The 25974-nt window shown below is 38.1% G+C and overlaps 2 non-coding genes across 2 annotated transcripts; one reads left to right on the forward strand and one right to left on the reverse strand.

The window, feature by feature from the left end:
• Positions 1-10527: 10527 nt before the first annotated feature.
• TRNAH-GUG (transfer RNA histidin (anticodon GUG)) lies at positions 10528-10599 on the forward strand. The gene has a single exon. It is a non-coding gene; the product is annotated as a tRNA-His (tRNA).
• Positions 10600-18432: 7833 nt separating this feature from the next.
• TRNAV-AAC (transfer RNA valine (anticodon AAC)) lies at positions 18433-18505 on the reverse strand. The gene has a single exon. It is a non-coding gene; the product is annotated as a tRNA-Val (tRNA).
• Positions 18506-25974: the final 7469 nt, after the last annotated feature.

Below are 25974 nucleotides of genomic sequence, written 5' to 3' on the forward strand. Positions count from 1 at the left end.
AACAGTGTAACTACATTTCGATAAAAGGTACCATATTACTAGCTGTGTGACCCTGGGCAAGTAACTTAACCCCCATTGCCTCACCAAAAAGCAAAAAAAATAAAAAATAAAAAAGATAAAAGGTACCATAGACAATGAAGCAATATCAATACTGAGCCTATACGCACCAAATATTATGGTGTGTAATTTTTTAAAAGAAAAGTTAAATGAATTACAGATAGATAGTAGTACTATAATTGTAGGGGACTTTAATCTTCTCCTCTCAGAACTAGATAAATCTAACCCAAAAAATTAATAAGAAATAAGTTAAGAAAGTGAATAGAAGGTTAGATAAGCTAGATATGATAGATATCTGGAGAGAATTGAGTGGAAATAGGAAATAAGACACGTTTTTCTTAATGGTCCGTGGTACCTTTACAAATATTGATCATATGTTAGTATTTATAAATTTTATAGTTAAAAGCAAAAAAGCAGAAGTATTAAAAATGTCCTTTTCAGATCATAATGTAAGAAAATTACATTTAATAAGGGATCAAGAAAGCATAGATTTAAAACCAATTTGAGATTAAACAACCTAAATTTAAAGAATGAGTGGACTAAAAAAGAAATCATAGAAACAATCAATCATTTCATTAAAGAGAATAACAATAATGACACATCATATCACAACCTATGGAATACAGCAAGAGCAATGATTAGAGGAATATTTATATTTCTAAATGCTTACATTAATAAATTAGAGAAAGAGCAGACTAATGAATTGGGTATGCAATTAAAATAATGAGGAAAAGAACAAATTTAAAATCCCCAATTAAACACTAAATTGTAAATTCTGAAACTTAAAGAAGAGATTAATAAAACTAAGAGTTAAAACATTGAATAAATAAAACTAGGAGTCGGCTTATAAAAAGCAAATAAAATGTATAAATAACTGGTTAATTTTATTTAAAAGATAAGAAAACCAAAGCACTAGTATCAAAAATGAAAAGGGTGAACATATAACTAACAAAGATGAAATTTAAGCAATTATAAGGAATTATTTTGCCCAATTGTATGCCAACAAATTTAACAATTTAAGTGAAATGGAAGAATATTTACAAAAATATAGACTGCCTACATAAACAGATGAGGAAGTAGAAAATCTAAATAGACCTATTAGAAAAAGAAATTGAACAAGCCATAAATGAGCTTCTTCAGAAAAAAAAAAGCACCAACAGCAAATAGATTTACAAGTGAATTCTATCAAACATTTAAATATCAACTAATTCTAACACTAAATAAATTATTTGGAATAACAAGCAAAGAAGGGATCTTTTTATGAAACAAATATGATCATGATACCTAAACCAAGAAGAGTAAAATGAGAGAAAAAAATCATAGACCAATTTAATTAATGAATATAGATGCAAAAATCCTAAGTAAACTACTAGCTAAAAAATTACAATGATATATTACAAAGATTATGCATTGTGATCAAGTGAGATTTATTCCATGAATGCAGGAATGGTTTAACATAAGGAAAACTATTAATATAAATTATTACCTCAATAAAAAAAATTTAAATATATCAATAGATGCAGAAAAAGCTTTTGACAAAGTTCAACATATTTTTATTAAAAACACTTGAAAGAATTGGTATAAATGGATTTTTCCCTATGTTGATAAAAAGCGTTTACCTAAAACCATCAGTAAACATTATTTATAATGGGGATAAGCTAGAAGCCTTGTCGGTAAGATCAAGTGTGAAACAAGGATGTTCACTGTCACTAATATTATTCAATACTGTATTGAAAATCCTAGTAACAGCAATAAGAGAAGAAAAAGAAATAGAAGGAATAAGTATAGGGAATGAGGTGATAAAACTATCTCTTTTTGCAGACAATGTGATAATATACTTGGAAAATCCCAAAGATTCAACTAAAAAGTTAGTTGAAGCAATTAATAATTTTATCACAGTAGCAGGACATAAAGTAAATTTACATGAGTCATCACCATTCCTATATATCACAAACAAAACTCTGCAAGAAGAAATAGAAAAAAGATACCCCATTTAAAATAACTCTAGACAGTGTAAAATACCTGAGAGTACACCTGTCAAAACAAACCCAGGAACTATACAAAAATTATTCTTAAAAAAAAACTTGTTATACAAATAATATTAGATTTAAATAATTGGAGAAATATTAATTGTTCATGGTCAATATAATATATTATATTATATTATGTTGTTATGTTATATTTATATTGTATTATATTATATGCATTATATTGCATTATATTATATTATATTATATTATACTATACTATACTATACTATATTACATTACATTACATTATATCATATCATATCATATCATATCATATCATATCATATCATATCTATATTATATTATATTATATTATATTATATTATATTATATTATATTATATTATATTGGATCATCATATGCCTGGTAATATTTTTGGAAGTATGGATGGCCTGGCTCCTACTATAGCCATACTAGGTGTCAGACATCACTGGAAAGTATAGCCAATATAATAAAAATAACAATTTTACCTAAACTAATTTATATATTCAGCACCATCCCAATTAAATTACCAAATAATTATTTTACTGACTTTAAAAAATAATAACAAAATTCATTCAGAAAAACAAAAGGTCAAGAATATAAAAGGAAATAATGGAAAAAATGTAAAAGAGGAAAGTAGTAATTATCAAAATTCTCTGGTACTGGCTAAGAAATAGAAATGTAGATCAATGGAAGAGAGTAGGCATACAATTTACAACAGCAAATAAACATAATAACCTTATATTTGACAAATGTAAGAATTAAGATTTTGGGATAAGGATTCATTATTTGGTAAAAAAAAATTATTGAGAAAACTGGAAAGCATTATGGCAGAAACTGGGCATAGACCTTACACTGTTTACCAAAATAAGGTCAAAATGGATACGTGATCTAGATATAAAGGGAGATACAACAAGAAAAGCAGAAGAACGTGGAACATATTAACTTTTCACACTTATTGATAGGCAAGCAATTTATAAATAAATAAGAGATAAAAAGCAAAGTTAGGTGTAAAATGGATAATTTTGATTGCATCAATTTAAAAGGGTTTTGTACAAATAAAACAAATGTAGCCAACAACTACAACCATCTAAATAATACAACAATAAAAGTTTAAAATACTGATAATGACTGGTATTAATTATAGTAATTTAAGATTTGAAAAGTTCTTTGCATACATTTTCTCATTTGAGCCTTGCAAAAACCTGTAAAGCTGTGTTGACAGATGATGCTGTCCCCATTTCCACATATGTGAAAACTAAGACTGAGTTTAAAGGACTTTTCCATGATCAAACACCTTGCAAGTTTTGAAGATGGAATGTTAGCTCTATTTCCTAATTCCATTCTACATCCTAGCATAGTGCTCTGTGCACTATACCATAGGAACAAATCCACAAAGATTCCTAATGGAGACTGAGGAAATGACTAAAATATCAGTATGGCATTTCACTAATTGAATTTCATTTATTTGATTACAAACACCCGAAGTCCATTCTGTCTGGTTTCTTTGGTGATAATATTTATTTCAAGAGTGAGAAAGAGTTCATAAAGTACAGTACATTTATCTTGGAGAGGAACTAAAGAATTACAATAAATGAATAAAAATACATTCACAAAATAAATTTACATACTTAAACTAATTCCAATCACTCAATGAGGCTTTATTTAGTACCTATTATGTGCCAGGCACTGTGCATGACAGTATGATTACAAAGAAAAAAATTAAGTCCCTGCCTTTAAGCAACTTCCATTCTATTGGTAGAGATAATATATACATATGGGTGAATTACATATATGTGTATTCATATGCATATACACATAGATATAAAGGTGTACTCTTTTCAGTCTTCAGGAAATGTGCAATTCTTAAAGACAGAGTAATAGACTAGGAGATGTAAGGGTGCTTCTCCTACCAAACTGTCTTTGCACTTCATAGAAAGTGGGCCCTTTTCCAGATGTGATCATTCTAGGCTATGAAAAGTATATAAGGCTTTAAGTAGTTCATTTTTACACTAAAAGGTCAGCAGAGACAATGAACTTGCCCCCAAAACATAAATGACCTATACACATTTTGCCTAGCCACTCATTTGCATGGACCACTAGGCAAACCTTAGAGCTTAATAAAATCAGGGAATCTGGAAAGTCAAAGCTGTTTGGGGATTATTTTGCAAATGGCTATTATCTTGTTATGACCAAACTTACAGAAAAAAAGGTATGGGAATATGTGAAATTATTACCATAAGTTCACTGTAAGTTCAAGTAAAGTCCCACTTAAGGGACCCAGCTCAGAACATGATTAATGATCTAATGGAAAGGCTAAATAAACTTCACCTTTGAATCTAAATCCTTGGGAGCCGTCAAACCTTGGAGACAAGGCTTTCTAGGAAACAGAACTAGAGAGACTTCTGCCAGCAGACTTGGGCTAAGGGTCTCCGGTCTTTGGCTGGACAGCTTCTGGGCTGCTGACTGTTCCTGAAATGTAAGGTGATGCAGATAGTGTCAATGTTCTGTGAGAAGCAATCCCAGTTCAGGCTCAGCTGCAATCTTTGGCTGCAATCTTATGCTGTTTCAGTTAGCCAATAAGCATTTTTGAGTGCTTATTATATGCCAGGGACCTTACTAAAATCTGCAGATACAAATAAAGGCAAAAAAACCCAACTGTCTAGGCACCCAAGGAGCTTACATTTAATGAGTGAGGTAACATGTAAATAACTACACGCATATGAGATACACACATACAGGGTAATGGAATGAAATCTTTCATATAAAGAATATATCTCTGATAAGGATTAGAAGCTAAGAAAACTATTATTCACACATGAAAATGCCTCATTCTATAATAGGTAAAAACATAGTCTGACTGGGACAGTGATCTTATAATTCTTTAGTTCTACAACTTGCCACTTTATACAAGAGTGTCCTTGTAAATATTTAACAATGAACTACAAAAAAGTACATATGACATATTTTTAAATTTAATTTATATTATTAACCTTTTTATCCATCATTTTATTAAGTCTACATAATCAACAAAACAATAAATCAATCTCTAATTTGTAGTGTTTGCTAATTTCCAAGGGACCACACTTAACCCCTTACTTTAGCTCTTTTCTTCCTAAAGACTGCAAAATCCTGCAGAATTTCTTTGTTTCAATTCAACATTCTGTCATTCAACAGATGTTAATGGCTTTGCCAACACACACACACACACACACACACACACACACACACACACATTATGGGACCTGGCTGTGATCACTTCCAATCTATATACCATATCAAAGAAGACATGGACACTCAAATAAACTACATAGAGACAGTGGACACCATTACATGAGGACACAGAAAAGAAGACATCCTTTCTCCTGCTGCTAACAAATATGGTGGACTTCCTGAGGAGAGAGAAATGCCTTCAACTGAATCACTATCACATTTAACTTTTTCTTTTCCTCTCCCTGCTTTGAATTTTTCTGGTATCCAGGGGTTGGTGACAGGTCAATCAAGGTCCAACACTTTCAGAGAGGTAAAGGTAGAATGAAAGTCTTTACTGCAAGCAACAAGGTAGACAAGCACAATCATAAATTTAAAGCTGGAAGGAACTCTAGAGGCCATTGAGATTGCCTGCATCTTTGGAGAATTTTGACTGTATAAAATTTTGAAGATTTTGCACAAATAAACCTAATGTAGTCAAAATTAGAAGGAAAACAGGTAAATGGGAATAAATCTTCACAGCAAGTTTCTCTGATAAATATCTTATGACTAAGATATAAAAGGAATGGATTTAAATTTATAAAACTAAAAACCATTTCCTGTAGATCAAAGGATAAAAACAATGATCAAAGGGGAAAAATTAAGCTATTAACAACCATACAAGAAAATGGCCTTATACACTATTAACTATAGAACTGCAAATTAAAACTGAAGTTTCACTTCACATCCATCAGATTGACAAAGATGGCAAAAGGGTTGACCAGCAATGGAGGGAATGTGGGAAAACAGGAACCCTCCTGACCTGTTGTTGGAGCTATGAATTGGTCTCACCATTCTGGGAAGCAATGTGGAACCACGCCCCAAAAGTCACTGAATTACGCATACCCTTTGACCCAGATATAGCACCACTAAACCTATAACCCCAAAGAAATCAAAGAAAGGAAAGGAAAATAATTTATATGTATAATAATGTTTTATAGCAGCTGTTTTCAAGGTAACCAAAAATTGGAAACTAAAGGAGTGTCCTATTAGCTAAATAAATTGTGGCACGGGAGTGTAACGGAATATTACTATGCCACAAGAAACGAAATGGACCGTTTCAGAGGAAAACAGGAAGAGAGTTGTGAACTGACACAGATTGAAGCAGAACAAGAACAATTTATACAAGGATAACCAGATTTAGAGGAATAGAACTGCGAAAGGCTTTAAAATTCTGATCAACACAATGATAAACCACAGAGACCAAAAACGAAGATGAAACACACCACTCAATCTCCTATCAGAAATTTTAAAATGCAGCAAGAAACATATATAGATATAGATAGATATGCATATATATGTATGTATGTATGGTTTTTTTTTCAGGCATAGTGAATGTGGACATTTGTTTTGCCGGACCACGTATCTACTATTGAGGGCTTTAATTTTCCGTGTTTGTTTATTTGTTTTTATTTGCTTAGTGGAGGAAGGGATAGTGATTCGGACACATTAGTAAAAAATCTTAGAGATGGCTCTCCCGAAGGGGAAGGGATGACATACAGGGAGAAATTTGGGTGATATAAAATCAGAGTATGTAAATAAAATTTATTTAAAATTTGGGAGAAAAATAAAGATTACGCTCCTTGAAGCTGCATCCTCTCTCTTCCATGCGAACTCGAGTGTTAGGGCATGTGAAGGCTCCCTGATGAAAGCACAGTGTCCTACTGGTTGAGCAGCTCTGCTGCAGGATGAAATAACAGATAGGGGAAAGGGAAGAGAAAGAAAAATTCCCTCTTAAGCTGTCTTCGGGTAGAGAACCAGAGTCGCACTCCACAGAGCTTCGCCTCCTTCCAAGGTTCGCAGGCTTAATTTTGCACAGGTCGCTAGGGGCGGAGTAAAACTACAGCCAGTCAAGGGCCAGGGAAAATTGCAAAGAAACTTTCAGATCATTGCTCTTTACTTTTCGTTTTAACACATTAATATTCGGCATTAACTCTCCCATTCTATGATTTTACCAGCTGTTCGGAGAGGAATCTGACAATTCGTCTGAGACTTCGTTCTGCCCCACCGAACTCCCTCCCCTTCTCCGCTCCCCCCGTCCACGCAGAAAAAAAATGTCGATTTGGGGAATCCAGTATTAAGAAGAGAAAGAAAAAACCTCTGTCCATAAAGGTGACAAATCGTTTCCAATTTTAGACTTTCGCCTATGTAGAAATTCACTCAGAGAAGCTCACCACATGAGGCCAGGTTGTTGCGTCTGGAAGGGTGGAATTAGGAGGTAGGATCCAAAGAAGGGACTGATAAGATTGGCTAGGAGTCGGTGGCTAGTAAAGGTTAGAGCCGGAATAGCTCAGTCACAGCGCGTCCTCCTGATGCTACCTTGCAGTCTGACTCCCACAGGAGAGATTAAACAAAACCTCTCTGGGAACAACAACAAAAAAGAAAGAAAGAAAGAAAGAAAGAAAGAAAGAAAGAAAGAAAGAAAGAAAGAAAGAAAGAAAGAAAGAAAGAAAGAAAGAAAGAAAGAAAGAAAGAAAGAAAGAAAGAAAGAAAGAAAGAAAGAAAGAAAGAAAGAAAGAAAGAAAGAAAGAAAGAAAGACAGGAAATTTGGGGAGGGAAGGAGAACATGGATTTAACTTCAATTACTGGAACTTTTTCAAGCGTTCTAATTGGGAGTAAAATTGATGAGTTTGCTTACATAGTGTAGCAGCGGTTACCTCATTCTCCTAACACGCCACCCAGATCGAAATTCGCTTTCTAATGTGATGAGCTACGGTTAAATAAAATGAGAATGTGGAATATTCCGCGTAGGAAGGGAAGGCAAACCAGTGGATTATTGTTCTGCACCATGGAGATCAATAACATGTTAAAATTACTGATTTTCTTTTGAGTTTACGTTATTCTGAGAAGCTTAGGATATAAACGCATTAGTAGAATACAGTGTGGAAAGCCATGGGCACAAAGAAATGTCAAATTCTCCAGGATCATGTCAGAAGGTAGAGAACATCTTTAGCTGGGGTGATCAGTGAATCTCCAGATAGGAGGAGGCTTCTAAGTGGAGCCTGAAAGGTAGACGCAGGAAGGCAGCTCAGGAAGAACGGTACTGTGTCAGAATCCCCTAGTCTAGATCGACTGTCAAGCTGTCCACTCGCTGCAATACTCTGGGCAATCCCCTTTTTCTGGAAGGCAATCTCTCCTCAGCCGTTCTTTCTGAGGACCAACCTAATTAATTACAAAAAGTCATCTAGGACAATAGTCTGAACTCTTGTAGATAACATGAATTCTTTAGCCTAGACACACTGTTGGCACAAACTAAACTCCTTTACGTTGGAGAGATATGGCATCCACCGGCAACTCTGTTTTAGAACATTAAATCAAGTAATCTCCAATCCCAGTTTCACAGGGAGGACATTTTTCCCTGTGATCTGGATGTTGAGTCTGTCTATTCCTTGACTGCAGGACAGCTGGGTCATTACAGGTTAAGGGTCCCATGAATTGATAATCAGTATGTAGTTAGTGATTATTGGATTTATGAGCCTTACAGTAAATCTACACTTTGATTCCTTAATCAGGAGAGAACAGTCCTTCCCTGAGGAGGCTATCTTCCGGAAATGGTGACAATAAATGGGTAGAGCTATTATCTTTCTCTCTTGGTAGGCATTGGCTTGATCAAGATGTTGCTATTGTTGTTGTTGCTGCTGCTGCTGCTGTTGCTGTTTGGGGTGCAAAATAGCCCTGGTTTCAAATCCCAAAATAACTCTCCTCCCTTCCCATTTTGCCTTCCACTGAGGAAGGAAAAATGCATTTCTGATCAGATGAAAAGATATAAAATCTCTCAATCTTTCCACTTCAAGCACTCTGTTAGCCCCCTTCCTTTGTTACCCACCCACTACTCCTTTATCCATGGTACTATCCCCTCTGCTACGTCCACTGGGGAGGGAGGAGGAATTGGCTTCATTTCCGGCGTAATTATCTCTTTGTGCGTCTTTACAACACAAACACCTAGGTGCCTTAAAGAAATTTATTTTCTGACATTAAAAATATTTGGTTTGTAAAGGTACTTCTTGATGTGTGCCCTAGGAGGCTGCCTACCTGGCCTTCTCTTCCTGCTTTCTTTGCTCTGCCCTGTGTTTACTCCTACTGAAGAAACCCGTTCCTTAGAGAGAGACAATGTCCTTTCAAGCACTGCTACAAACCAACTTGCACCTGCTTCATCATTCTAGAATGGGAAGAGATGTGCTGGAAAGTCTCTTATCACACCCTCTCTCATGTCTGCTTAAGATCTGAACATATGCCATAAAACATATCTTTTGATTTTTCACAAAATAAACACACACATGCAGTGGAGAATAGGATTTTCTAGCATTGTAAATACTTGAGTTTATAAAAAGGGGAATTAAAACTTCTCCCTTAGTGCACTGTCACCTACATCGTTAATTATAATTATGTCCTTAATATATTCACATATATTTAGGATAAAATTATATCCTTAATAGCTTAATAATTAGCTATTATACTTATTCTGCCATAACTTGTGTTAGCCGGTGCCTTCTCTGCTCTTCCTTGACTTTTCCACGGAACGTCATCAGAGGAGACTGGAAAGCTAGGCATCACTCACGCCTTCAGGAAGAATTGGAGAGTGACAAAGCACCTGCATACATTAGGATCTCGACTTACCATTCCAGAGAAAAAGAGATTAAATTTGAAGTGAAAGGAGAGAGAAGAGGCGGCAAATATTCTTTGCATTTAGTACTCTCTTAGGATACAGATACCTGAGTGGCGACATACCCAAATGTTTTATGTACTGGTCTACTCTTCCTCATTTTCCTCCAGTCCAGGCAAAGGTCCGAAGTAAGGGTGGACTTCGCCAACGTGCGCATATAAGGAAAGACGGACTTTAGTGAACGGTGCAGGACTGGGAGAAAGAAAAAGAAAATGAGAACTGTGTCTGTGATCCAGCAGGGAACAGGTGACCTCCAGGGCTCCTGTGAGTGGCAGGACAGAGAAAAGTGTGTTCTTTTGTGTTTTAGAGTGATAGTGTCTGCTATGCACAGACAATTGTTTACGTATTATTCGTCTTCTGTGGCCAAGGGCCTATTTTCGGAGCTCTACGATGTCAGGTAGTCTGTGGGCAAGTTTGTGTGCATCCCAGCAACTAAGAGTATTTCAACACATCTGCTATTTGAAGGGGTGGTGAATTGAAAGAAATTGGGCCTAAGCTTTCTGAAGTTAAATTGAAGAGCTAAGCTTCCAGCTAGTGTGGTGGTGTGCTGTGATCGTATAGTGGTTAGTACTCTGCGTTGTGGCCGCAGCAACCTCGGTTCGAATCCGAGTCACGGCAGTGCTGGTTCATACGTTTTCTTTCATCGACCTGGTTTTCCAGAGGTTACAAAATCACATCCTTCCATCACTCTCCTAGGCTTTGTGAGGGGCAGCCTATTGATTCCGTAATCAAAATATAATAATTATTATTATTACTATTATAATAACAGTATTTATATAGTGCTTTAAGTTTAGCAAAGAGTTTTACAAATGTGTATTATCTCCCTAAGAAGAGAGGTTGCAAAGTGGTTAGGTTTTCTAAAAATAAATGTTACTGATATCTTATTTTTAAATACATACCCTAATTTCCCCTGTATCCCTTCCCCTCACAGAGAGCTATCACGTATAGCAAATATTTTAAATAAAAAGAAGAAAAAGGAAAACAACAAAACTCTTTAGTTTGTTTTTTTAATACATCTAATTATATGTGCAGTGTTCCAGAGCCCTAAACTCCATCACACCTATGCGAAGTAGTGAGGGGAAGTGGAATCTCACATCTCTTCTCTGGGGCCAAGTTTGTTCTTTTCAGCATTCCTTTTCAGTTGTTTTCTGTTGATAGTGCTTCTATTTTCATTGGTCCAAGGGGATAAGACCACCCTAGAATTCCCTGGTTCAAATCCAGTCCAGCTGCTATATATTAATATTCTATTCCTTCTCATATGCACCTGAGTTCCAGAGTCCAAACAAAGCCCTTTGCTCCCTAAGAAAATATAAATAAATCTGGTATCACTACCTGCCCTCCAACTGCCTTATTAACCCCCTCTTATATCCACTTAATCCTTTGAACATTTACTGTAAAATAAGTCGTTTTGCTTTTCACAAAGTAAACACTAACTTACCATAGTGAATAAGATTTCATAGCACTGTAAATACCTCCATTTATATGTAAAAAGTAGCATTAAAATATCTCCCAGTGGACTTGTATACTGAGTTTGGAGCCAATAAGATCTGAGCTCAAAACCCTGCTTGCTTCATACATTTACTAATCATTTGACTCTGAACAAGTAATTTAATCTCTCAGTCTCAGTTTCCTCATCGGCAAAATTGGGTGAGGGGTGGTAGCTATACAGGTCTTCTTGTGGGCCATACTCTTTAAACTCCATTTGGCAATCCCTGAAGCACCTTACCTCACTCACATGTCTTTAGATGCTTTTATGAAGTCTTCATGTTCCTCATACCAATCCATCACATTCCTGTACCTAAGTTTCTTTAGTCTTTCTCTCAAATCCAGGAGCATTTTCTTTTTCTCCAGCTCTTTGTTTTCACAAAATGTGCTGGCATGACTATTTTGATAAATAAGAGAACTTTCTGTCTTTGACATCAGTGGGATAAAGGCTTAGTTCTGGGTTCTCTGGTTTAAAAATATACTCCCTCTTTGATTTCTAGGGTTCTTGTTTTTCATCTCTCTAAGCTATGAGTTAGTAGCGTGAATTACACTTATCTGTAGGTAAGTAGATCTCATTTCCCCATATACACCTTCCCTCTCATCCCTACATTCCCCTCTAGAATCCAATGGGAAAAGCTCCCTAACTAGTATGTGTAACATAATGCCCTGCCCCTGCTCCCGAGTTGGGTTGGGTCACTAGGGAAGGGAGATGTGTTTCCCCAATCTTGAATTAACACTGTCATCCTGCATTTGTGTCTTGAGAAGTATTTTTCTTCATAATGACACAATGAGCTATGAAGAGTAAAGTAAGAATCTCCTTAGCCACTAACTGACTTGCCCATAAGGACACAAAAAAATACTTATGGCCTGCTTTGCACCCAGGTTTACTAACTCTAAGTACTGCACTTTTCTGCTCTGCCCCTCTAACTCCAGAAGTAACATTTCCTAGAGGCAACAGAGGCAGAGTGCAGAGACAGAAGGCAAATGTTGCAAGCAAAAGAGGAAAAAATGGACTGAAAATGAAATATGTAGCAGTCAAATTACATAAAAGAGCATAGGCAGTCTGGCCTGCATGACTCCAGCATGACCTGGACAGATGGGCGGTCCATTCCTGTGAGGTAACAGTGGAAGCCAAGTCCTTCCCAATTTGCACTGCTGGGTAGGCTACTGTGTTCTATCTTGATCTAGTGTTTTGATGCAGCCAACAAGGAGTCCAGCTGTAGCTCTGCCACAGTATGACCCCAATAGCAAGGAATCAAATCAAAATCTTACTGTGAACAACAGCAGGCAAAGGTGGGAATGGACCCAGATTTCGGATGGACACACCCTGGCTTTCTAGGCTACAGACTTTTGCCCTGAAGATGGCAAGAAAAGGATAGAGGCCGAAGTCCTCTTTGCACAGGGCTGGATCTTGGTTCTTCTGAGGGCTTTGGTGAATAGGCCAGAATTAGGGAAGAGAGTCAGGGGGTACCAGGAAAAGACAGTGGCAGCAGCAAAGGCAGCAAGGATCTGAGTGAGGAAACTGGCTTGCAAATGGGGGCTGGCCTCTAATTTGGGGAAAGAAGTAGCAGCAGCCCTCAAGTTTGAGGTTCCAGGGAGATTTCTGCCAGGTGGTCAGGAGGAAGTATTTCTCTACCACAGCATTAGTATCAAAGGGCTGTGGTGTAAAGGTCTTTCTTGTCTGTGACTAGGCTGCCAGGGAATGTGGTTTGGGCCCCTAGAGGAAAGTAGAGTTCATAGGTAATCAAGTAGGTAAGACTGTAACAGTTTCCCAGAACCCAGGTACAATGACAAGAACTGATTGAAAGGTTTTGGAGAAAAGATGTTTACTTGAAGTAGGTGGATTTTGTCAAGATTTATCTCATTATTCAGGTTATGTTCTGTAGTGTAGTGGTTATGTTTGCCTAACATGCAAAACGTCCCCGGTTTGAAACCGGGTGGAAACAACGTGGTTACAGTGTATTTTTGGGTGAAGTGTCATGAAAGAATTCCCTGGGGATTCCTGGAACTAAACCCCAAAGCATCGTGGAAGTCTATGAATGTAACATCTTATATATGTAGATATACTATATACACAAATTATTCATATAGTCTAAGAAGAGCCTCCTATGCTCAAAGTACTATTGTGCTGCACCATAGACATCAACATTTTAAAATTACTCATTCTTTACCCTTGTGGAACATTCTTAGATTTTTTGCTGAGTAGTTACATGAACCTTGAAGTAGAAGACCAAGTGGCAAGCTATATTGAGATAAGGGAGAATTCAAAGCTCTCCCATATAATTTAATATAACAGAGAACACTTTTTGCTAAGGAGATCAGGGAAGCTTTCAGGGAGTAGAAGGCTCCTGAGGGGATTCTGCAAGGTAGAGAAGGATGCTGAAAAACAGTTGCAGGTCTAGTACATCAGACTCCTCTAAACCAGATTCACTGTCTTGCAATCCATCCATTCTGTTCAATAACACAGCCTGATCTCTTTTCTAGAAGGCAGTTCCTTCTCATCTGCACTTTCTGTGAACCAACCCAGGCTATTGTAGATCTGGCTTCTTGTAGATAGATGATGGATAAATTCTTTGGCCTAAAAAGTCTCCAAAAAAGTTGGAGAGTTAGTATCATCTAATGGCAAGAGGCCTTTAGAAGATAAATTGGTATAATTCTTACTCCCAGTTTCCAAGGGAACAGGGAACTGGGATTTTGATTAGGAGCCATTATAAGAGGGCCTTTTCCCATAGTCTGGATGATGACCAAGTGCCCAAATTCCTCGAAGTTTAAATGACTCTAGGACAACTGGGATAGTATCAGGATCCCTTGAACTGAGAAAAATCAGTGGTTAGTGACAATTGCAATTGTTAAAGTCATGCTGAGAGTTTACACTTCGATACCTTAATCAAGAGAGTTCCTTGAATAGACTATCCTTGTGGAGATCAGGATAAGTGGTTCAACATATCTTTATAGGCACTAACTCATGGATCTTGGAACATATTTTCTGCTGAGGATGTGAAAGCCTCAGGTTCAAGTCTGGACTACTCCTCTAAACTGGATGCACCCACTTGAGATTGTGGATTTTCTACTTTAATGAATTCCTTTTAATTCTTTACAACACAAGCCCTTACTTGCCTTAAAGAAATGGAATTTTTGACATTAAAAGTACATTTTTTTAAAATACTGATGATTTGCATCCTAGGAGGCTGTCTACCTGGCCTTCCCTTCACTACTCAGCCCAGTGGGGTTTATTGGAGGGAGATAGGCTCCTTGGGCAATCTCTGAGCTGAGGTAGGTGGAGGCTGGAGGAGGGTGCCCTTCAAGTATCACATCAGCTTTATCATCCTAGGAGGGTGAGAGATGTGACATATGTAAAAGATAATATGCCAGCATCTGAGGCATGAGAGTTTGAAATGTTTATAATACCAGCCACTGTCCAAGACAGGAGTCCAGCATCCTTGGATGAGACAATTCAGGAATACCTGAGAAACTGCTAGTGCCTGAAAGTGAAGAAGAAAATGAAGAAGATAACCTGCTTCAACAGAGTTCATGCTTCCTTCTCATTGGGTCCAAAATTGTATGTCTCAGAGGCAAGAGAGTCTTTTCTTTCTTTTATTCTTTCCTTTTCCCCTTCCTTTCTTCCTTTTTTCTCCTCTCTTTCCCTCCATCCCTATACCCACCCCCCTATATCTTGCCACTGGACCCAGATGGCTCCAGAGGAGAGAATGAGGCTGGTGACTTTGCACAACCCTTCCTCACTTAAGTCCAATTCACTTGCAAGTCATGACAGCACATTCTTGATGCCATGGTCCTCTTGGAGAACAAAAGACAAACAATAATCCCCACCCCAATCCACAGTCCCTTACACAATATCACAATGCTGATACATTGGAAGATCATACCTCACCAGTAACCTTTAGGTGTCAGTATGTGTACATCTTATATCCCTAAGTGTTTATTTTAAGGTCTTACTAAATAGACCTCTGCCTGTTGGTCATTTGTGGCTCTTTCAGCACTTAATAACAATTAGTTATATATCTCTATAAATACCTATTATTTTAATGGGTTAATGAATTACACTAGAGAAGTTTGGAGCTAGGCCACTGATGCTCCAGTGAGTAGCACACCAAAGCAAATTCCCAAACCCTTAACCAGGTGGTGAGTCCCAATCTTGCCCACTTCCCTCCCCCCTTCCCCAGCAATCTTTGTTCAAATCCAAATCACAGCACTGGATCCAGAGCCTCTCTCCTTCACCCTACGCCTTTTCTCATTCCTGTTTTCCACAGATAGCTGTTGAACATCAAGGAAAAGCAATCACCGATAACCTCTGAAGAAAAGGTAAGTCCAGTAAACAGTTCCTTTAAAGCCTGTCCACCTACCCTCCCTAGACCAGGCTGCTTTACTTTGCTTAATGTTTGTCTCTGTCTTTAAGCATTTTGGCCGAAGTTCGGTGCAAAAAGAGGCAAGCAAAAGGTGTGACCAGATCCAAGGTACTTCCGCAGCAGAGCTTCAAAGACTCAAACCTCCCTTAACAGCAGAACACAGGAACCACCTGCTCAGCAGAAACCCTCGTACAGATCAAAATCCCACGCGCTTCCCCTCTGCTATGCATCATTCTTGTCTCATCTTCTTAATTAAAGAAGATCCTACGCACCGCGTGTTCTGGTTCTCTTACTATTTCTTGGAGACGAGTCCAGCGCGATGACTATCAGACCCAGTGTCAGCCATTCCAGCATAGATAGCCGAGTAGCCTACCTGTGGCTAGCTGTCAGTTGTCTGTTCGTTTCGGGGATCGGGATGATTCCGCAGGACCCAACGACCTCCGGTAGCCACAGTGAAACCCCACACTCCAACCTCTCTCCGGATTCATATTCTCATTAAGCTCCTGCACTGAAATTCCCTTCTCACGTCCCGCGGTTTTTCCCTCTGGTTCCCTCCCTTTTCACTCCTCTCCCGTAGCTAGCCCCCTGAGACCATTCCACTTCGGGAGCCTCTGCGGCCGCCGAGGGAGGAGAGAATAATCAATAACATTCTTTCGTGGCGTGTTGTTTGCTGTTTTGCGGCCAATGGAAAGTTTATCTGTTGAAGAGCTCAGGTATTCAGGTCCCAGCTTCCTCAAGCTGAATTTACGGGGATCAGATACCAAGGAAAACTACTTTGAGGTCACCGAGCTCAACTCCCTTATTTTTGAGATAGGAAAACTGAAGCTTAGGAGGGGAAAGGGACTGCTTATTGTAACAATGGTAGAATAACGTCAGAGGTAGGATTTAAGAGGTAGGTTTCTAAGAGCCTCTCCGCTGTATCCCGTTGCCTGCCAGGAAGAAGATCCACATGAAAAATAAGGTAAAGTATGAGAAAGACGCAGATCCGGCTCCCAACGTTGGAGGAGGCGGTGACTAAGTCCGGCTACTTCAGCCGCCTTCCACCAGCTCTTGGCGAAAGCGGTTGCTTAAAAGAGAAAACAACCAAATACCCTGCCTGGGTCCCAATACATACGAAGCTGGCATCTCAGGCTCTTACACTCCAACTCACCTTTTATCAGTTAGGGAAGTGAGAAGACCAAAGGGAAGAACAGAAAGCAGTAGAGAAGAGCCATCAAGAGAACCCAGTGAAGTGAAAGGCACAGCTGGTGTTGGGGGAAAGGACAGAATCCGCTCTGATTAGCGGCCGCGACCTAACAAACGGCTCGCTAGACAAGAATCTTCCATCAGCCCCATAGGCACTGTTTGAAATGACATACAGAGTATTACCTGATCCTCGGGAGAACCAGGTAGGCCCTTTCGTTGTGAGAGAAGGGGCCCGGGAGTTGACGGTTGAGGGAGGGGGTGGAGATATGAAAAGAACCTCACAGAAAGAAAGCGGTGTGATCTTAACTCAGTCAACAAGCAATTAATAACCACCGGCCACGTACCACACACCGTGCTAAGCACTGAGGCCACAAAGATCAAATAATGATGACGACGATGACGACAATGATGATGATGATAATAATAATAATAATCCTTGTTCTCGAGGTGTTTACAATCTAAAAGAGGAAACAACATACAAATAACTATATATAAAAAAAAGATAAGGCGATAATCTAGAGATAGTCAAGAGAAGGAAGGCACTAGCATTGGGAAAGGTTTCTAGTAGGATGTGGCTCAATTAGAGCAAAGCAACAGCATTTGCTAAGATGGTACAATAAGAACAGTAGCTACTGACATTCCCAATAAACCTGGAGCACAATGTTTCACAAATACACACCATGCCGCTTTTTTCGTATTGTTAAACCACGTTTTCCAACCTGTTTTTCGTTATTCTCCTAATATCCATACTTGCATTGACATCACTGAGTATTAAGTTATACATTGATTTAGTTTGAAAGATCAAAATTCTTCGTAGAATTTCTCTACCTCCTCTGCAACAACAATAAAATACGTAAGGAAATAAGCATTGCTATAGCACTTATGCTAAGCCCTTTACAAATTTTATCACGCTTAATTCTCACAACAAAGTTGTGAGGTACATTTTACAGGTGAGAAAACTGAGGCAACCTTAATATCTTCTGCCTCCCTCTTCTTCTGCCACTGTTGCTGCAGAGCAGAAGAGAGTACATAGGATGGAGGTCTATTTTGTATTTGTATTTCAAAATTGTCCAATGGCAAGACTCCAACACCAAGGGACCCACCTACTGGTGATGAGCCACCCAGGAATTAGCTGGACTTGCACTAGGAAAACAGACACACATGCTGACTGGATTGTACTCAAGAGGCAGCTTGCCAGAACCTGTCAAACTTTGTTCTTTTCAAGCATTGCCACGAGTATCAGGGTCCACTCCAGGCCACAATGAGGTATTCGAGTAGGACTTTTCAGAAGATGGTTTTGCATAAACTTCAATTAGCTGATTAAGATGACGCCTAGCTCATAGAAAGCGAAAGGGTCCCTTCAGAAGTGAAAAGCCCGTGTGTTTCGCTGCAATCCAAAATGGAAAAGACACGCCCATGTTTCCGCCCGGTTTCGAACCGGGGACCTTTCGCGTGTTAGGCGAACGTGATAACCACTACACTACGGAAACCCATGTCTTTTGCCGATTGCCCCAAGTAAAGCTCTTGAGGAAATCGAGACAGTTCACCATAAAAATCTTGCTATTGGCCCAGTAGGTTGTCTAAATCTGAGGGGGTGAAAATAAGATAACTCAACTGGGCGCAAAAGAATTATGAATTCCTACCTAATAGGAATTCTTTAGAAAATGCCAACTATGCTCAGAAAAGTGAATTCGGTATATACATGGCGAAGGAAAGAGATTTCCTATTAGAGCAGAACCACATTTCAAGCTTTAAATAAATCAAGATTTGGGATTTTAGGAGGACCATGGTTTATTACTCCTAAGCAATCAAGCTTACAAGTGACTGCTAAGCACCTGCAGGAGTTTTGAATTTACACTATTTAATGCCAAGTTTCTCACTTTCCCAAGTGCTAGAAACTTTCAAACTGGCAGAAAAATCACTCCAGCGCCTTTCATTGTATTCTGCTGTGGGGCTGTCTCCTTGTTTTTTGTATGTTCTGCAGAGAGGAAACCAGAGAGATGCTTGGCCACTGTTATTTTCATTGGCCTTCAGGCTACTCCTGTGCATAAAGCAGCCTGCAGACATTACTGCAAAGAGAAACTCCTGAGTTGATCAACCATTCACTACTGAAAGCTGTGACTCTAAAATATGATAAACGCAAGTGTCAGAGGGGGAAACTGACAAGCCAAAAATATTTTCCTTTTTTTTAGAGTATTTTTTTCTTCTTTTTTCATCTTTATTCCCAATGGCATTCATGCTGCCCAAAATTAAGAGCAGCACTAAAACCACAAAGGCTTCACTGTCTTGTACTCATCAGGATTTTGATTTATTTGCTTTGGGGGAAAGTATGGCATGCAGTGTTTTCAGTTTATGAGTCATCCTAACATCTCCATGAGCCAGCATTTTTTTTTTCTTCCCAATAATTCGGCAGGATCTGTGTGCAGGTGCTAAGAAGCTGATAAGAATTTATAATCTCATGTTAAAAAGTTGCTTTAGTTTGGCTTTCCACCAAATTTAGCAACTGTGTTAACTATCTATCTTCATAACATCTTTGTTGTCCTATGTATTTCCTCAGGGGCAATGTTATGCATTTATAAGATTTAATTAGAGTTCTATTAATGACGTGTTTATGTGCAGACTAAGCAACCATTGAGCTTGTAGAAGGTTCTGGTGTCTTCAGAAAAGTGGCCTCAGATTTTACTTTTGTTTTTTAATAAGTATCAGGGATAAATGTGATGTTTGCATGCCAATCTTCCTTTCTCTTTTATTTAAATGCCTGGCAGCAAACACAAGGGGCGCTGAACTATTCAAACTGTTGAATAATTGCTCTGAACTAATGATTTATCCTGGAATCATTGTGCTAACATTTGCACTCATGGCACAAAAGCAATTTGCATTTCAAAAATGTAAATAAAACAATGTGACTTTTCTTGGCTATTTTTTTATTTTGGAAAAATATGGTTTTTTAATAAAATATGTTGTTTATATTAATGTGCTATGAATTTATAATTGTTATTTTAAATGTATAAATAAATATATTAAAATTTTTATCTGTTTCAGTTGCTAATACAGTAAATCTCAATAGATGTAAATCACATAAACAAAGGTTCTTTGACATCCTCAATTTTTAAGACTATAAAGAGCTCCAAAAAAAATTAAGAACTGCTAGTGTAAACTTTATTTCTGCCAGACTAAAGTCCAGTTTTCCTTGCAGTTTTTTCTCAACTTATAAGTATTTTCCCCAATAATGGGGGAAGGGGGAGGATGTGTGGGATTTTATCTAACAAACATTTGAACTCTGATGTTTGTTTTTGTACATTTTGTATCTAATCTGTTTCACTGATTGGCCTCCTTTTTAAACTAGTACTGAATCATTTTTATGATTGTAGTTTTGTTTCAATTCTGGTACAGATAGACTCCATTTCTTCTCACATTTTTCATTATTACCCTTTAGATTCTTGAACTTTTATTCCTCCACATCAATTTCAGTATTATTTTTTACTAGCCTTATAAAATGTTCCCTTGGTAATTTAATTGGTATAGCACTGAATAAGGAAATTAACTTAGATAATATTAGGAATTTTATTATCTTGATTCAACCATCCCATGAGCAACTGTCTTCCCAATTCTGTAGTTTAATCTTTATTTTTGAAAAGCATTTTAACCTGGAATTCATAGAATTCCTGGATGTCCCTTCCTGGAAACATTCCAAATTATTTTATAGCTTCTATAATTCTTTTGAGTGGAATTTCTCTCTCTAACTCTTCCTACTGAGTTTTGTTAATAAGAAAGAAAAATGCTGATAATTGGTGTGAATTTATTTCATATCCTGCAACTTTACTTGAGTTAATGTTTTGATTGACTCTTAAGGTTTCCTAAATAAATTACCATATATCTGCAAAAATCATGAATTTTGTTTCTTCTTTCATTGTACTAATTCCCTTGATTTCTCTTGTGTTATTGCTACAGCACTTTTTTTTTTGCACAATGTTAAATAGTAGTGGTAAGAGAGGGCATCCTTCCTTTACTCACAGATTATTTTTATAAATCTGGTAAAATGGATCACAGCAAAGGTTGAAAACCTGCTGGGCACTTAGAACTTAGTCTGATTTGAAGAATAAAGCAAAATAAATTTGCATCATACATAGATCTATTTTCTCTAGAGTTCTCATGCAGATCCTTAGATGCTTTCTGGAGATTCTAGCTTGGTGGCTAATTTTATTTAAGGTTTTGTATATAACCAAAATATAGTCAACTCTCTCCCTAGTTTCCTTGATTTGTTCTGTTTTACTAGAAGCATTCCTGTGAGGATTAGACTACAGCATTTTCTGTGCAGTTCTTGGTAGATAACACTAATGTTTTTCTTACACTTGACAAGGGTTTATTGTGAGGTAAGTTTGATCACAATTGCTACTATGAAGATATGTGTTGAAACAAGTCAAAGGAAGTTTACCAAAGAGAAAGGCCAAAGTCTCCGGTGTCTACTGGAGGGGAAAGGATTAGCAGAATGATGTATGAGGGTAGTAGATATAAGAGTGAGGCTAACAGAGTGGTTGGAGAGGAGGGAGGGGTGAAAAGAAAAAAATTTCAAATCTTTTTATTTGGCTCACAAAAGCTTGTATAGTCCTTGCTGGAGGCTAAGAGGGAAGCTACAGACAAGACTTGAGAAACCTTAGGAGTGAACAATGTACCTAACCAGCTTCTATTAAATTGTTCAGACCTCTCAGGAATTACAGACTTATTCAAATGATTAATGAAACCAGACTGTATTAATGAAATACAGACTCTAAGCATGGCTGATAAAACACAAAACAGAAAAGGCTTGAATGAGTAACTTCTTTTTTTTTAAATGCAATTTTATTCTGAACTTAAGAAATAAAACAAGCATTTCTACAACAGATTAGAATGGGGGGAAAAGACGATTGTGCATGAAACTGCAAATCTCTTATGTATAACTTGCTATTGTTTTAAAGTATATAATAAAGCTATCATGTAACTTTCTTTTTTTCCCTTTTTTTCTCTCTCACCCCACCACCCTAGAGATGTCTACCCTGAGATACAAATGTGTATGTATGTGTAAAATCATGCGATACATACTTCTATTTGTCAGTTCTTTCTCCAGATGCAGACAGCATCTTCCTTCATAGGTCCTTGTTCATTTGGGTATTTAGAATAGTCAAAATTACTTAGTTGCTCAAAATTGTTTTTAAAGCAATATTGCTGTTACTGCATACAGTGTTCTTTTGGTTCTGCTCATTTTGTTTTTCATTATTTCATGCAAGTCTATCCATGTTTCTCTAAGATCAGCATTTCTTATAGGACAGTAGTATTCCAACACAATCATATACCACAACTTATTCAATTCCCCAGTTGACAAACATCCCAATGATTTCCAGTTCTTTGCCACCACAAAGAGAACTGCTATAAATATTTTAGAACATTTAGGTTCTTTTCCTTTTTTCCCTAATCATCTTTGGAAACAGACCTAATAGTGGTATTGATGGGCCAAAGGGTATAGACAGTTTAATAACTCTTTAGGCATAATTCCAGATTGTTCTTCAAAATGGTTGGATCAGTTCCACCAACTATGAATTAAATGTCCCAATTTTTCCACATCCTCTCCAACATTTGTCACTTTCACTTTCAATAACTTTAGCCAATCTGATAGGTGTAATATGATATCTCATGGTTGTTTTAATTTGCATTTCCCTAATCAATAATGATTAATAATGAACAAGTAACTTCTGATCTAGACACATTTTCTATGGGACTGCAGGGCACTAAAACTGAACAGTATTATGCTTCTACTCATTTTCTTTTTTTCTTTCTCAATTCGTTTTGTATTTAAATATATCACAGATAATAACATAGATAGCTTCATCTTATTTAATAGTGGACATAACAGGCTGTCATCAAGTTTGCCTCTTGGACTCTTATTCTCATCCTGGTCTAAGTGACTATGGTTTAAAGGCAGGGGTGACCTCTATTGGGTGATCAGGACCTGCCTCTCCACATTCTTCTGTCAGCTGCTCAAGATGTCACCTTCTTTAGCAGATTTTGGCCATCAGGAACCTTGACTGGCACTTTTTGCTCAATGGGTTCTCTGGTAATATTTTTCCTGAGCTGAAAATTAACCTGCTTTGGCTTTGCAGGTCCAACTGTCACAGTCATTGCCTCTGATTCATACCCAGATGCTGTGGCAGTGACACTGTAAGTACCTGGTAGTAGCAGCAGAAAGGAATCATCTTGCTTACTTGAAATGATATCATGAGCAATCCTACTAAAAGAAATTATTGTGCCTGCAATGTCATTGTTATTTTCATCAAGTATCATTCCCTTGATGCCTTGATGAATGTTCTCTAGGAAATTGATGAATGACTTCTTGTTGCTAAGCCACTTGGGTAGAGCTCCTCTTGGCGTGAAAGCTTATTGCAACTCAATTCTATCAGTTGATATGGAAGTAATTGAAGTCTTGTATTCCCTTGCTGACAGAATAGTAAGAAGCCTCGTTGATGATGCCATAAGGAAAGTAAACTCCATAGTTCCAGTCCAGGTGTATACATCCACGTGAATAGGAATAGATTTTAGCTGGCTTTCTCATGGCCCTACAGCTTGTGTTTGTTCTGTCCAATGAGACTAAAGTGAAACAACACATGTTGAATTGAGTCACATGTCAGTAGGCAGGCAAGTAGGTAGTGCAATGGATAGAGTGTAAGACTTGGGAGTCAGGAATATATAAGGCATAGCATTGTCTCAGACACTTTCTGGCAGTGTGGTGCTGAGTTAATCACCTAACCTCATTGTGTCTCCCTTTCCTTACCTGTAAAAGGGGAATAATAATAGCACCTACTTCAAAAGGTAGTCATGAATACCAGATGAATACATAATAAAACTTATCAGTGCTAACAATTTATTTTCACTTCTAGCTAGGCCTTTGTGCTCAGAGTCAGTCTCTCAATGTGTTTCCGCATTGGCAACATCCATGAGCACTGGGCTCCTGCCTCAAGTGGTGACTGGCACTTAAAATATTTGGGTCTCTGGGGTCTCAGATGTGCTGTAACAACCTTTCCCAGCCCACCTCTCCCCCTAGGATGATGAAACTGCCAGTGTGTTGGGGTTTATGGAAGTGCTTGAAAGACATCCCTCAACAATCCCAAATGAATTGGCTCAGAGATTTCCTAATGAACCAGTTTCCCTGCTGAGGGCCGCTCTTAAGAGTCTGACATGGTTTTAAGATCCAGGACAGAGTTTGACCTTTGCCCAGGCTTTAACCCAAAGGGCTCAATAACTAAGAAGCAGGGCTCTCCAAATCTCTCCCTGCTAGGAGGCTCCTGAGACATTCCTTCTCACTCTTTGAACCTTAGATTTATATATTCACTCCTCTATACAGGTGCCAGGAAGAAGCCTTGGAATTTACAACCCTATCTAGGAACTCTGATAAGGAGGAAATGTATGTTATCACATCTTTAGCAGATGTTTTGGGGAGTGTTTCATGGGGAGGACTCTTTAAAGTTAGGATAGATTTTCTCTATATGTACTGTACCCTCAGAAGAATAAACTGGGTCAGTTCTACTGCTCCGCCTGGCCCATGTCTTCACATTTTATTTCTCACCTTTCCGTTCGGTGTACTATCTGGTTGCGGGCAACATTTCCCTCCATAAATCCACCCCAATCTGCAAGCATCAATCCCAACAATGGAAACATCAGGACTGAGCAGAAATACTGTCTAGGCCCCTCCAAGGATCCCAAACACGTATTACCTTTCTTTATAAATGCATGTATTTTTATTTATAACAGCTCTTTTTTGTAGTGGCTAAGAATTGAGGGGGGGGCAGGGCAACGCCCATCAATTGGGGAATGGCTGAACAAGCTGTGGTGTGTGATGGTGATGGAACATTATTGTGCTATAAAAAATGACAAATGAAATGATTTCAGGAAAAAACTGTAAAGATTACATAAACTAATGCAAACAGGAAAACTGTAAAGATTACATACACTAATGCAAAGTGAAGTGAGCATAATGAGAACTTTGTACACAGTAACAGCAACATTGTGCACTGATCAACTATAATTCACTTAGTTCTTCTCAGCAATACAATGATTTGAGATAATTACAAAAGACTCATTATGGAAAATATTATCCACCTCCAGAGAAAGAACTGATGGAGTATGAATGCAGATCGAAGCACAGTATTTTCATTTTATTTTTTCATAGATTTTTCCACTTTTGTTCTGTTTCATCTTATGCAATATGACTAATATGGAGTATGTTTTACATGATTAAACATATATAACCTGTATCAAATTGCTTACCGTCTTAGGGAGGAGGAAGGGAGGAAATTTGGAACTCAAAATTTTGTTTAAAATAATCTTTATATGTAATGGAAAAAATAAAATACTATTTAAAAGGAAAAGAAAAAAACTTAGCTAAGTCAAGTTAAAATGCCTTCCCATTAATTTTCTTGTCCCTACACGAGTTCTGGGGAACTTTCACACCTGTGCCTACCTGCTTCCCTACCAGTCTTTTCTCCATCAGGTCGAAACCACACTGTCTAACCGACAAACAACAGGGGCAGGAGGCGGGAAGCACCTGAGAGCTAGGCTCCTCTTCTAGCTCTCGTCCCGGCTCAGCTCTTTACAACCAACAGCCGGGTGCACAACCGCCTGCTCCAGACCAACCTGCCTAGTCTCGGGTTTGTACAAGCAGGACTTTGCCTGTCACTGTGGCCGCTCCAGATCTTCGGTGATCTAGCCCTGGCAGCCTCCGCCACCCTGATGTGTTGGTCTCGTGTATCTCCTAACCATGTGTCTGTCTCTTGCTTGTGCTTTTTCAGTTGGCCCAGGCCTTTTCACCGTAACCCTCAGAAGAGCCGCGAGCCAGCCGACCATAAGACGTAGGCCTCTACCTTCTCCCTGGAAACTGCGCGCTGGCATCAACAGTACAATCGTCCCTCAGACTAAAGGGGTGAGTGTGTCC

Source organism: Phascolarctos cinereus, unplaced genomic scaffold (assembly GCF_003287225.1).
Source record: "Phascolarctos cinereus isolate Bilbo 61053 unplaced genomic scaffold, phaCin_HiC Scaffold_4;HRSCAF=312, whole genome shotgun sequence".
Classification (NCBI taxonomy): Eukaryota; Metazoa; Chordata; class Mammalia; order Diprotodontia; family Phascolarctidae; genus Phascolarctos; species Phascolarctos cinereus.